This window comes from Mastomys coucha, unplaced genomic scaffold, assembly GCF_008632895.1.
Source record: "Mastomys coucha isolate ucsf_1 unplaced genomic scaffold, UCSF_Mcou_1 pScaffold7, whole genome shotgun sequence".
Lineage (NCBI taxonomy): Eukaryota > Metazoa > Chordata > Mammalia > Rodentia > Muridae > Mastomys > Mastomys coucha.
Window position 1 is genome coordinate 98,581,304 of NW_022196913.1, and position 9,566 is coordinate 98,590,869.

The window sequence follows — 9,566 nt, forward strand, 5'->3', positions numbered from 1 at the left end:
TCAACAGGGAAATGGATCCATGTGTTTCCAATCCCCAACTCCCAACTAATTTCTCAAAGGCTGCCTTTTGCAAATCTAGATAAGGTAACCACAGCTTCTCTGATGAACCCATACTTCATAATGAAGGTATAGGAAGTTATCGTCAGAGGTAAGAGAAAGTTTCTTCATGTATCTTTAAAAATCTAATGGCAACTAAAGGAGGGAGAGTCAGTTTTCTTCACCAATATGGTCCCCTAGAAACTTGCCAATGCTCCAGTGAATGGCCCTAGACCCATGTACACTGTTGCACCATGAAACAAATTCAATGGGAACACACACACACACACACACACACACACACACACACACACACACACACACACGAGGTTGAGAGAGAGAAGTGGTAGGGATGATTTGAGAAGAGTTGAAGGGGAGGGAATCTGGGGTAAATTTGCTCAAAACACACTATGCATGCATGAAATTCTCAAGTAATCAATAAATAAATTTAATGTATCATTTGTCTTCCTAGAGCAAAGTCTCAGAGAAAGTGCTTTCAAAATGTATGAAATTCTCAAATAATAAATAAATCTAATGAATCATACATCTTCCTAGGTCAAAGTCTCAGAGAAAGTGCTTTCAAAATGTACCTTTAGGGTGTGTGTTGTATTTGTTTGGCTCAGTCATGGCTGCTGCAACCCTGAAAGTGTGCATTGTGGGTTCCTGGAATTAGAGATCAGCTATTGCAAAAATAATTGGAACTAATATCAAGAACCTGCAGAAGTTTGCCACCACAGTCAAGATGTGGGTCCCTGAAGAAGCAGTGAAAGGGAAGAAGCTGACAGGCATCATAAATCACTACCACGAAAATGTCAAATATCTTCCAGGACACAAGCTGCCAGAAAATGTGGTTGCTGTCCCAAATCTCAGTGAGGCAGTGCAGGATGCAGACCTGTTAGTATTCACCACCCCACATACGTTCATTCACAAAATCTGTAATGAGATTACTGGCATGATGCCCAAGAAGGCTCTCGGTATAATCCACACAGAGGGCATAGATGGCTCAGGAGGGCTGATGCTCATCTCCGACATCATTCGAGAGAAGATAGGGATGGACGTCGGCATGCTGATGGGAGCTAATACAGCCAGAGAGGTGGCTGCTGGGGAGTTTTGTGAGACTACCATTTGTAGCAAAGTCATTCAGAATGATATTCTCTTCAAAGAGCTGCTATAGACCCCCAACTTCTGCATCACTGTGGTGGATGACGCTGATACTCTGGAACTCTGAGAAGCACTAAAACACATCGTTGCTATGGGAACCACCTTCTGCGTTGGCCTCCACGGTGGGAACCACAGTAAGGCTGTCATCATCTGCCTAGGCCTTGTAGAAATGATCACTTTCACCAGGATCTTTTGCAAAAGCCAGGTGTCCACGGCCACCTTCCTTGAGAGCTGTGGCTTGGCTAACCTCATCTGCTATAGAAGGAAATGCTGAATGCTCAGGTGCTTTAAGGACTTGTGATCTCTGCCTTAGTGTACAAATTCCTCAAGCAGAAGGGGCTTCGAGCTACGTTCCCATTATTCATAAGTGTATTGGATCGGCTATGAAGGCAGACCTCTCACAGAGATATAACCTGCCTCCAGAGCCATCCTGTACATGTATGAAAGGCATTTACCACTTGTTGGGACAACTCTGCCTCATTCACAGGAGGTGGATGGAGGGAAGGGGTTGGGGGGAGTTCACAGACAGACAGATGGACCAAAGGACTCAGAACTTGGAAACTAGAACTTGACAATCAGATTCTCTATTTGACTATAATCATAAATGCTGAAGATAAGTGAATTGCTACAGTTGTGTTTTGAGTTTTGAGAGGCAGTTAGTTGGCTAAGATGCACTGGGTAAGAGTCAAAAACATTTATGAACATGTATGTGTATTTTTGTTTCTTATCATTTGTATTTCTTTGATACAAAACGAGGTGTTTTTTAAATGATCATATTTGAAATTTCCCCACTAGAGTAGCCTGTAAGATTAGATCCTTTTCAGATAAATTTTATAGATGAGATTCAAATCTATATTAACTGAAGGAAGAGTTTCTCGTTTCCTTTTCTTGATGTTAAAGTCAACCAGCATTAAAGTGATAATTATAATGGACAAGTGAATGTGTATAAAGATTACCACACTTAACTTTTAAACAGTATCTCAAAACTCGCACAATTAACTACTTGGACTTTTGAACTGCTCATGTTTTAACAAGTGATTATTAAATTGATAATCTCCTTGCATATTTGTTCTTGTTATTTTCTGTATTTTAAACATTGCTTTTCTTCATTAGTTGATAGAATGGGCCTTTATAAAGACCTAGCAATATTTAAGCTAACAGAAACCCGAAGATTTTGTTGTTAAATGCAGCTTTTCTGTAAGCACATATCTTTAGGTTCTTAAAACCCTGGAGAAAGCTGCTGTCACTCCTCATGTAAGATGGTGGCATGTGCCTTTAATCTTACCCTTGGGAGGCAGAAACAGGATGACTTCTCTGAGTGAGAAGCCATCCATGTCTACTAAGATAGCTCCATACCGTTTAGGTATGGTAAATGGTAAGAATCTGTCAAAAAACAAAACAAGCAAACAAACCAAAACAATACCAAATAAAACATGGCTATACCTGTTCTTGTCGGGGGGTGGGGGGGGAACCAGCCACCAAATTCACTCTTCTAAGTGAGACTGACTAATACATCATTGGGCTTTTTGGTCCTCTAGCTAGTTAGTTGTGAATGCTATGAGCTGCCTTTTCTGAGGCTAAGGGAGCACTTCCTGCCAAGGGAGATGTATGTATGACGAATAGTCTCGAATCCAGCAGTATTGGGTTCACTTTTAGAAATTCAGATTCCTAAGTCTTCCCTAGGCTTCTGAGGTGACACCTTTGCCTCAGCATGACCCTCTCAAGTTTGTAGTGCTCACTACAATTTGAGAATCACTGTGCTAGAGAATGTATTTGAATATAACCTGCTTTGAACTAGGGTCTCTACAAGAGACCCTAGATATAATTTGTCCCTGGATCTAGTGGTTACTCCAGGTCATCTCTGAAATGGTTAAATGAATTGGGAAATAGCTGCCTCATAGTGTTCAGAAGGTATAATGTGGAAGCAAAGACCCCAGGGGAACCTGTTAAGACAGCAAGTCCTAAACACTTTAGACTATGAATATTATTTTTTTATTGATCATTCCATTCGTTTACATTTCAAATGATGTCCAACTACCCAGTTGCCCCTCCGCAAGCTCCCCATCCCACAATCTCCCTCTCCTCCCTCCCCTTTGCCTCTATGATAGTGCTTCCCTACCCACCCACCCTCTCATGTCCCACCCCTCCAGCATCTCCCTGCACTGGGACATCAAACCTCCACAGAGCCAAGGATCTCCCCTCCCATTGATGACAGACAAAGCATTCTCTGCTACCTATGTATTTGGAGCCATGGATCCCTTCTTCTATACTCCTTGGTTGGTGGTCGAGTCCCTGAGAGCACTGGGCAGTCTGACCAGATGCTGCTGTTCTGGGAACATTATTTTTGACAAGGGTATTTGAAGTTTTTAGGAAACACTCATGCAAAGTGACTATCATTTTATGTGAAAAAATATGAGTAACTGCATATGTTGTAGCTCAAGCTGGCCTCAAACATGTCATATTATTCCTCTGCTTGTTGAGTTGCTTGGATTACAGATGAATATCACCATGCCTAATTAATAATATAGATTGGAGCCTTTCAAAGTCCAGTTCTGCCCTGAATCACTAAGTAAACTTTCAGGTGATGCTTTCAGCTGTAGACAACCTGAAATGCACCTTATGTATTAAATTCTCCAACTAAAGTGGTGAGGACTAGTATCTATCCATGAATGTTAAAAGAACACATACATGTCAGAGTGTCATGTGACTTTAGCTTGTGAGAATTTTTTTAGTTCTGTTCCATCCTGGTTTGGAATTATTTTTCCCTTCTATACCTAAATGAACTATAAAATATATTTTTGTTGAAATTTTAAGAACTTCTCAAGAATTTTGGAGCACTTTACAGCCCAAGAAAGCACATATCATATTACATTTCAGCAATTTTAATAACTGCTTGAAGTTAGTTAATTTTTCTTATCACCCAGTAAATCTTTTTAAACTCTTGTGCATTGATAGCAAAGAGTTTTCAATAGATACAAGGAGTTTTACTTCAACGGCTATGTCTATGAGGAAGGACAAGGTGGAAACAAAATGTTGGATTTTTCATTTAATTTCCTCTCTGGGGTTTGTATTTCCAGATCTTTTCTTCTTAAATGATGCTTGTTTTAAAGTCCGTTGATGTCCATTTAGAGCAGTGCTTCTCAACCTTCCTAATGTTGCAAGCCTTTAATCTGGTTTCTCATGTTGTCCTGACTCCCAACTACAAAGTTAGTTTGTTACTATTTTATAACTGTAATTTTGCTACTGTTATGAATTGTAGTGTGTATATCTGATACTCAGGATATCTGATATGCAACCCTCAAAGAGGTTGTGACCTACAGGTTGAGAATCACTGAACTAGAATATGCTTATCACAATCTGTATAAATGGCAATTTCCCTAAGTTTGAGATCTGATAAATGCAGGTATAATTGATGACACATTAGCCATGATGATGGGGAAAGTGACACCTATTAGAAACAAAATCTACGGATTAAAGCTCCATGCTAACATTGCTGCTGCCTTCCTTACTACAATATGGTACAAATCCCTATCTAGCTCCAGGGGATGAAGCTCCATGGTAGTATGATAAGGTACCAGTGTCCAAGGGTAATTTTAGTTTCTTAATTAGTTCTAATTGGCTAGCCTCTAACCTAATCATATGCTGCATTTATTTACTAACAATAGGTGGGTATATGATGTAACAACTTAATTTAATAAACATCTAACTTCTCAAAATAAGAAAGCAAATAAATACACCTTTACTGGTTGTGCCCACAAAGCATCAAGGGTGTAGATGGAGATGAAGAAAGACATAAGCAACAAAATCAACATCAGTAAGCATTAGTTGTGTACTGGCTTTCTCAGTGCTGAGGGGTTTATGTTTGATTCTGTTTTCATTTATTCATAAAGTGTTCATGTGTCTTGTCTCATTTATTGCTTTATGGTCCAAAGCTCTCAACACTCTATCTTGAACCCAGTATTATACCTGATAAATATGTATTGAGTGAAAAAATGCATGAATGAAGATGATGCATGAGTGTGGATAACTAATGGGATTATATTGAAAAGACTGGAAGCAATAAAGTCATGAGACACCTTTTCCCACCTCAGTGATAGAATTTCAGAAAAATGGAATTTCTTTGTTGTCTTTATGAATTAGGATTGTAAGAATTATATATTGATATATCCTCAAGAGTGTTACTTGATATTGCTATAGGTGATCAAGAATCTTTCATTAATGCAGATGACACTTAATTATAAGTTCTAGAGAAACATGATAGAATTTATTGACATTTCATTCATCTATTCAAAAACAAAGCTGTGGCATTCCACTGGAACCATGGAAGACATTCCTTTTGCAGTGGGCTTTTAAAGGCTGGGGCTTGAATGTAAGACTACCCTGCTTCCTCCATAGCAGCTGTAGATGCAAGCCACCTGGACCTGGACAATGTGTCTAGAATCGAGGCTTGCTGGCAGCCAGAGGATGACTTCACTGTGAACTACAGATGTCTAAGTTCCAGACCTGAGAACATAAATTGCCATCAGGATGAGCAGCGTAGACATGGATGGGTCGCTCTTGCTCTGTTTAAGCCACAGATTTCAACTGTGTAGCTCATGGCCCAGGTGGAAAGTGTTCAGTCCAATGTGGTGCTGTTACCACCTTCATGATCTACAGGGTCCAGGCTGTCCATATTCAGTTGAAAATCTTACTAGACTAGCTCTTCAGAATGTTGAAACTCTAATCCTCATGCTTTGAGCTGAACTTTTCAGGATTACATCGGTGGATATACACTATGGGATGCAAGAGAGAAAATGTTTGATTACTGGAGCATCATGTAAAGAAGAATCTGCCACTGTGTAGCACTTTGCTTTGGAGAGACCAAGTCCATAGTTGAGCTTACAGGAACTTAACAGAAAGAAAAGCAGGCTATTTCTTACTACCTTCAACAGAAAATATAGCTTTCAGGACTTTTATTGAGAGCTATAGTCATAGATGGTAGCCTCCCAACTCCTGCAGACAAAGAAAACCCAGGAAGCATGCAGCCTTTTGAGAACCTTATAAACAACATGTCCTTTCAACCCACTTTCTGCCTTTTGCACTGATGTTCACTGTTCACTGCCCCAACAATGCATACTGCATCAGAATCAGGACCCCAAACAAGAAATCTATGGATTCTTCTCCAACAATAGGTTCTTAGGTTCCACATCATTTCAGGTTGAAAATGAACGGGGTGAAAACTGCCTATTTGTTACTCAAAAAGAAGGCAGAGCCCATTTAAGTGAATCCAGCTCATCTAGCACTGTCACTAACCTTGAAAGGACAGTTTCTCCTGAACACAAAGTAAAGCTTGACAGGAACACCTTAGCACAAAGAAAGGCCCAATCCTATGGATTGCAGGATAGGCAACTTCCAATGACAAAGGACCCTCAGCACTCTCCTCATGATGAGCAGAGAAAGTGCATGACCAAAGCATATACAACTGTTTCCAAGGAGTGTTTGTTGACAGTGATGAGAAAAGCAATGAATACATAAGATATAGACTCGTTAGGCCCAAAGAGAACTTTATTGCTGGGCTGATGCAGGTATGAAGATTTCTTAACAGATTTGAGCAGAATTTAGGATAGCCCTGAGGTTCCTGGTCCTGCCTCCAAGAGGGATAATAAGTTCAGTTTTTTCACAAGTTACGGCTCATAATTCAAATTCTAGAAAGATCATCTGACTGACCCTGACTCTTATCTGGGGAAACACAGATCACTTCATTAACTGTCAAAGTAGGTTGAAAACAGTTTCCCTGAGGATATAAGATTTTCTGCTCTTTTCAAAGTCATGTAGTAGATGCAGAATAAGCAAGGACTAATCTTAGATCATATAATCTTAGATCCTTCCAACTCTATGGATCTAAGGGACTGTGGCAACATTATGTGTGGAATTCCAAAGGCCTGGGATCTGTGACCTGATTCAGTGAGTTTTTCACTACAGGAGAAAAATAGTTTAATATTCCTGTCTCATGATGATAAACTTCGTATTCCAAAGAAAATTAGCAATGTCCATTACCTTCCCTACATGTGCATAGTGTCTCTGGGTAGGAAGAAGTACTTAACGTGGAAAGCTGAAGAGGCTGAGTGAGGGTGAGTAGGCAGACTCTGCACACTCCATCTAAACTATGAGCTTCATATCAATCATTAACCCTGTGCAAATCACTGAATGTTTAGATGCATCTCATTGCCCTCAAGCTATAGCTTTATTATATGCAAAGATTAAATTTGGTAATAGATGAAATGCCAGTAAACGGGCTGGATGTCATGTTAGAGGACAATTGCTTGTCTTAAAAATAATAACAGCATTATAACTCCTACTAACATCCTCACAATTAATATACAAGCAGGATTCATCTTTCACTGGGTGGGTGCAGGGTAAGATCACAAAGACGACTAAGTTCTTCATGCCACTGTTTCAGCTGAAGGAAAGAAACACGTTTAAATAAAAGCAAAATGTCACAGAAGTAAAGGGGGGCTTAAGACCTGTCAACCCTACCTTTTGGCAAACACTGCAAAGATCTACCAAACCTGTGCAGACAGAGATTCTTATTATGTCAAGAGTAACAATGTTCTTAGAGCAAACTAGAACAAAACAAATGAAAACCAAAGCAAAGACAACAAAATCCTTTGCATTCTCTTTCCAATCAGAACATTTTGTTTGTTTGTTTGTTTGTTTGTTTTGGTGGGGGTGGGGGGTTCAAGACAGGGTTTCTCTGTGTAGCCTTGGCTGTCCTAGAACTCACTCTGTAGACCAGGCTGGCCTCGAACTCAGAAATGCACCTGCCTCTGCCTCCCAAGTGCTGGGATTAAAGGCCTGCGCCACCACCGCCCGGCCAGAACATCATTTTTAATAGCAATGTGTTTGTGTGTGAGTCATGTAGGTCCAGGAGCCTTCCAAAGCCAGAAGAGGCCATTAGGTTCCCTAGCACTTGAGTAAGAGTTGGCTCTGAGACATCATGTGTGTTCTAGGAATCTAACTACAATCCTGTTTCTACAAGAACAGCAGTGCTCTTAACTGCTGAGCCACCTTTCCCACCTGATTACATCACTTTTAAAAACTTATTTTTCTATCCCTTATAAGCAAACTATTTCTGTGGACACAGGATCACTGAACTATGACATTCTGTTCTATACTAAGCAACCAGGGATGGCTCTCGGGACATGTATACATTTTTTATAGCAATAGAATGGAATAGAAGAGTCACAAGGTATCAAAGGAATCAAGGGAATACAAATTGTCACACAGAATAGGTGAACTCTAGACATCCATAAAGTAGATGACTACTTAGGATGTAGATCACCTTTCAGTCGATAAATGTCTTTTAGGAACCTCAACATCTTGGGTCCAACATGTCATAATTTAGACACAAGATCTGTTCCTCTAATGAATTTTAGGCTACCCTATTAGGTTGATTTATAGGACCCTCAGCTATTGGAACAGCATCTATACAGATAATCCTTAATCGATCTTATTTAATGGGGTTTAGTCAGGTTCTTCAATGATATGTTTCAGTTTCTTAGGAATCATTAGACTATTTGGTTCCTATGAATACTGGCATAGTAATATGTATTTAGTTCTCCATTAATCAATGCCTTTGAATCTTGAAGAGGGAGTTACCTAGCAAACCTACTACATGGATGGAGAATCAGGGCTCTGAAAGATGGAAGCATTGCCCCATTTCACATACTTCTAAAAGTCACCTTCAAACAAAAAGGCTACCTCTGACATTATTAATGCTTTATTCTTTACTCCCTCAAGTGTCTGTTTCATTACTTTGAGGATGAGATTATCTTTTGTTGCTTCCTAAAATAACAAACACTTTGGTTCTTGATAATAGGTTTTCCAGAGTGCTGAACCCAATGATTCCAATTTGAAACTAGAGTTCAGTGAGATAGGAAACCAAATAGAGGTGAAAATATTTCCAGGAGAAGAAAGCCAGGAGTATATCCGGGCTTTGTGCCCATTCTATGAGTCATGCAAAAAGATCATCAGAAAATAAAATCGTAGCATGCTACCACTTTATTGGTAATGGAATTTAACTCGTTCTTAATTCAGCAGCAAATAAAAAATTCTATTGTCTTTTGGATCTCTAGCATGCCATTATTTCTGTGATGTATCATTGACTAACTATTTTAATTAATTTTGGCATGGATACAGTCTAGTGAGGTGCAAACCACCTTAATACAATTTATGTTTTTCCCAATTACCATTTAATTCATCTGACATTTGCCACATGGTAAACCAGTCCATGTTCCAGATAAACAGAAGGTCTCTGATAATTTTTTTATTTTATAATTAATATTTAGTGCTATTTTTCTTAATTGAATAAAAATATATGTGCACAAAAG

General features: G+C 39.4%; 1 pseudogene; it reads left to right on the forward strand.

Moving 5' to 3' along the window:
* Window positions 1-661: 661 nt before the first annotated feature.
* Window positions 662-1,641, forward strand: LOC116082273 (annotated as a pseudogene).
* The last annotated feature ends 7,925 nt before the right edge of the window (window positions 1,642-9,566 follow it).